Source organism: Heterodontus francisci, unplaced genomic scaffold (assembly GCF_036365525.1).
Source record: "Heterodontus francisci isolate sHetFra1 unplaced genomic scaffold, sHetFra1.hap1 HAP1_SCAFFOLD_1022, whole genome shotgun sequence".
NCBI classification, from domain to species: Eukaryota; Metazoa; Chordata; class Chondrichthyes; order Heterodontiformes; family Heterodontidae; genus Heterodontus; species Heterodontus francisci.
This window is the reverse complement of record NW_027140683.1, coordinates 98,592-103,622: the sequence shown is the minus strand read 5'-3', so window position 1 is coordinate 103,622 and position 5,031 is coordinate 98,592.

The window sequence follows — 5,031 nt, the reverse complement described above, 5'->3', positions numbered from 1 at the left end:
AGAGGGATTAGAGAGAGAGGGATTAGAGAGAGGGATTAGAGATAGAGGGATTAGAGAGAGGGATTAGAGAGAGAGGGATTAGAGAGAGGGATTAGAGAGAGAGGGATTAGAGAGAGAGGGATTAGAGAGTGGGATTAGAGAGAGAGGGATTAGAGAGAGGGATTAGAGAGAGAGGGATTAGAGAGAGGGATTAGAGAGAGAGGGATTAGAGAGAGAGGGATTAGAGAGTGGGATTAGAGAAAGAGCCGACTGAGAGAGAGGGTTAGAGAGAGAGCGATTAGAGAGTGGGATTAGAGAGGGAGCCGACTGAGAGAGAGGGTTAGAGAGAGAGGGATTAGAGAGAGGGATTAGAGAGAGGGGGGATTGAGAGAGGGGGATTAGAGAGAGGGATTAGAGAAAGAGCCGACTGAGAGAGAGGGTTAGAGAGAGAGCGATTAGAGAGCGGGATTAGAGAGAGAGCCGACTGAGAGAGAGGGATTAGAGAGAGAGTTGGTAGAGAGAGAGGGATTAGAGAGAGAGTTGGTAGAGAGAGAGGGATTAGAGAGAGAGCTGACTGAGAGAGAGGGTTTGAGAGAGAGGGATTAGAGAGAGAGCCAACTGAGGGAGAGGGTTAGAGAGAGAGGGATTAGAGAGAGAGGGTTAGAGAGAGAGGGGTAAGAGACAGAGGGGTTAGAGAGAGAGGATTAGAGAGAGAGGGATTAGAGAGAGAGTTGGTAGAGAGAGAGGGATTAGAGAGAGAGCCGACTGAGAGAGAGGATTTGAGAGAGAGGGATTAGGGAGAGAGCCGACTGAGGGAGAGTTATTAGAGAGAGGGATTAGAGAGAGGGTTAGAGAGAGGGGTTACAGAGAGAGCCGACTGAGAGAGAGTTGCTAGAGAGAGAGGGGTTAGAGAGAGGGTTAGAGAGAGAGGGTTAGAGAGAGAGGGTTAGAGAGAGAGGGATTAGAGAGAGTGTTAGAGAGAGAGGGTTAGAGAGAGAGCTGACTGAGAGAGAGGGTTAGAGAGAGAGGGATTAGAGAGAGGGATTAGAGAGAGAGGGATTAGAGAGAGAGGGTTAGAGAGAGAGGGATTAGAGAAAGAGGGATTAGAGAGAGAGTGTTAGAGAGAGAGGGTTAGAGAGAGAGCTGACTGAGAGAGAGGGTTAGAGAGAGAGGGATTAGAGAGAGGGATTAGAGAGAGAGGGATTAGAGAGAGAGGGTTAGAGAGAGAGGGATTAGAGAAAGAGGGATTAGAGAGAGGGATTAGAGAAAGAGCTGACTGAGAGAGAGGGTTAGAGAGAGAGCGATTAGAGAGTGGGATTAGAGAGAGAGCCGACTGAGAGAGAGGGATTAGAGAGAGAGGGATTAGAGAGAGCCAACTGAGGGAGAGGGTTAGAGAGAGAGGGATTAGAGAGAGAGGGTTAGAGAGAGAGGGGTAAGAGACAGAGGGGTTAGAGAGAGAGGATTAGAGAGAGAGGGATTAGAGAGAGGGATTAGAGAGAGAGGGATTAGAGAAAGAGGGATTAGAGAGAGGGATTAGAGAAAGAGCCGACTGAGAGAGAGGGTTAGAGACAGAGCGATTAGAGAGCGGGATTAGAGAGAGAGCCGACTGAGAGAGAGGGTTAGAGAGAGAGGGATTAGAGAGAGGGATTAGAGAGAGAGGGATTGAGAGAGGGGGATTAGAGAGAGGGATTAGAGAAAGAGCCGACTGAGAGAGAGGGTTAGAGAGAGAGCGATTAGAGAGCGGGATTAGAGAGAGAGCCGACTGAGAGAGAGGGTTAGAGAGAGAGCGATTAGAGAGCGGGATTAGAGAGAGAGCCGACTGAGAGAGAGGGATTAGAGAGAGAGTTGGTAGAGAGAGGGATTAGAGAGAGAGTTGGTAGAGAGAGGGATTAGAGAGAGAGCTGACTGAGAGAGAGGGTTTGAGAGAGAGGGATTAGAGAGAGAGCCAACTGAGGGAGAGGGTTAGAGAGAGAGGGATTAGAGAGAGAGGGTTAGAGAGAGAGGGGTAAGAGACAGAGGGGTTTGAGAGTGTGGGGTAAGAGACAGAGGGGTTAGAGAGAGAGGATTAGAGAGAGAGGGATTAGAGAAAGAGTTGGTAGAGAGAGAGGGATTAGAGAGAGAGTTGGTAGAGAGAGAGGGATTAGAGAGAGAGCCGACTGAGAGAGAGGGTTTGAGAGAGAGGGATTAGGGAGAGAGCCGACTGAGGGAGAGTTATTAGAGAGAGGGATTAGAGAGAGGGATTAGAGAGAGAGCCGACTGAGAGAGAGGGTTAGAGAGAGAGGGATTAGAGAGGGATTAGAGAGAGAGCCGACTGAGAGAGAGGGATTAGAGAGAGAGTTGTTAGAGAGAGGGGTTAGAGAGAAAGCCGACTGAGAGAGAGTTGCTAGAGAGAGAGGGATTAGAGAGCGAGCCGACTGAGAGAGAGCGTTAGAGAGAGAGGGATTAGAGAGAGGGATTAGAGAGAGACTCGACTGAGAGAGAGGGATTAGAGAGAGAGTTGTTAGAGAGAGGGGCTATAGAGGAAGCCGACTGAGAGAGAGTTAGAGAGAGAGGGATTAGAGAGAGGGGTAAGAGACAGAGGGGTTTGAGAGAGAGGGGTAAGAGACAGAGGGGTTAGAGAGAGAGGGATTAGAGAGAGAGTTGGTAGAGAGAGAGGGATTAGAGAGAGAGTTGGTAGAGAGAGAGGGATTAGAGAGAGAGCCGACTAAGAGAGAGGGTTAGAGAGAGAGGGATTAGAGAGAGAGTGTTAGAGAGAGAGGGGGTAAGAGACAGAGGGGTTCGAGAGAGAGGGGGATTAGAGAGAAGTTGTTAGAGAGAGAGGGGTTAGAGAGAGAGAGGGGTTAGAGAGAGAGTGGTTAGAGAGAGAGGTTAGAGAGAGAGAGTTCTAAGAGAGAGGGGTTAGAGAGAGATGACTAAGAGAGAGGGGATAGAGAGGGAGAACTAAGAGAGAGGGGTTAGAGAGAGAGGACTAAGAGAGAGGGGTTAGAGAGGGAGAGGACTAAGAGAGAGGGTTTAGAGAGAGAGAGTTCTAAGAGAGAGGACTAAGAGAGCGGTGTTAGAGAGAGGGGGGTTAGAGCGAGAAGGATTAGAGAGAGGGGTTAGAGTGAGGGGTGGGAGAGAGAGGTCTAAGAGAGAGGGGTTAGAGTGAGGGGTGGGAGAGAGAGGTCTAAGAGAGGGGTTAGAGAGAGAGAGTTCTAAGAAAGAGGACTAAGGGAGTGGTTAGTGAGAGAGAGAGGGGTTAGAGAGAGAGAGTTCTAAGAAAGAGGACTAAAAGAGGGGTTAGTGAGAGAGAGGGGTTAGAGGGAGACGACTAAGAGTGAGAGGGGTTAGAGAGAGAGGACTGACAGAGAGGGTTTAGAAGGAGAGAGTTCTAAGAGAGAGGTCTAAGAGAGAGGGGTTAGAGAGAGAGATGACTAAGAGAGAGGGGTAAGAGAGAGGGGTGTTAAAGAGAGAGGGGTAAGAGAGAGAGGGGTTAGACAGAGAGTGGTTAGAGAGAGAAGTCTAAGAGAGACGGTTTAGAGAGAGAGAGGACTAAGAGAGAGTGGTTAGAGAGAGTGGTTAGAGAGAGAAGTCTAAGAGAGACGGGTTAGGGAGAGAGAGGACTAAGAGAGAGGGGTTAGAGAGAGATGACAGAGAGAGGGGTTAGGGAGAGAGGACTGACAGAGAGGGGTTAGAGAGAGAGGTATTAGAGAGAGGGGTTAGAGAGAGAGAGGGATTAGAGGGAGGGATTAGAGGAAAGGGTTAGAGAGAGAGGGATTAGAGAGAGAGAGTTGTTAGAGAGAGAGGTATTAGAGAGAGGGGTTAGAGAGAGAGAGGGATTAGAGGGAGGGATTAGAGGGAAGGGTTATAGAGAGAGGGGTTAGAGAGGGGTTAGAGAGAGAGGACTAAGAGAGAGAGGACTAAGAGAGAGGGGTTAGAGAGAGAGCCTACTTAGCGAGAGGGTTAGAGAGAGAGAGGGATTAGAGAGAGGGATTAGAGAGAGAGGGGTTAGAGAGAGAGGAATTAGAGAGAGAGTTGTTAGAGAGAGAGGGTTAGGGAGAGAGAGGGTTAGAGAGAGGGGTTAGAGAGAGAGGGATTAGAGAGAGGGGTTAGAGAGAGAGGGGTTAGAGAGAGAGGACTAAGAGAGAGGGGTTAGAGAGAGCGCCGACTGAGTGAGAGGGTTAGAGAGAGAGAGGGATTAGAGAGAGAGTTGTTAGAGAGAGAGGGGTTAGAGAGAGAGGGGTTAGAGAGAGAGGAATTAGAGAGAGAGTTGTTAGAGAGAGAGGGTTATAGAGAGAGGGGTTAGAGAGAGAGGGGTTAGAGAGAGGGGTTAGAGAGAGGGGTTAGAGAGAGAGGCGTTAGAGAGAGAGAGGACAAAGAGAGAGGGGTTAGAGAGAGAGAGGACTAAGAGAGAGGGGTTAGAGAGAGAGGGGTTAGAGAGAGGGGTTAGAGAGAGGGGTTAGAGAGAGAGGCGTTAGAGAGAGAGAGGACTAAGAGAGAGGGGTTAGAGAGAGAGAGGACTAAGAGAGAGGGGTTAGAGAGAGAGGGATTGAGAGAGAGGGATTAGAGAGAGGGATTAGAGAAAGAGCCGACTGAGAGAGAGGGTTAGAGAGAGAGCGATTAGAGAGTGGGATTGGAGAGAGAGCCGACTGAGAGAGAGGGTTAGAGAGAGAGGGAATAGAGAGAGGGATTAGAGAGAGAGGGATTGAGAGAGAGGGATTAGAGAGAGGGATTAGAGAAAGAGCCGACTGAGAGAGAGGGTTAGAGAGAGAGCGATTAGAGAGCGGGATTAGAGAGAAAGCCGACTGAGAGAGAGGGATTAGAGAGAGAGTTGGTAGAGAGAGAGGGATTAGAGAGAGAGTTGGTAGAGAGAGAGGGATTAGAGAGAGAGCTGACTGAGAGAGAGGGTTTGAGAGAGAGGGATTAGAGAGAGAGCCAACTGAGGGAGAGGGTTAGAGAGAGAGGGATTAGAGAGAGAGGGTTAGAGAGAGAGGGGTAAGAGACAGAGGGGTTTGAGAGTGTGGGGTAAGAGACAGAGGGGTTAGAGAGAGAGGATTAGAGAGAGAGGGATTA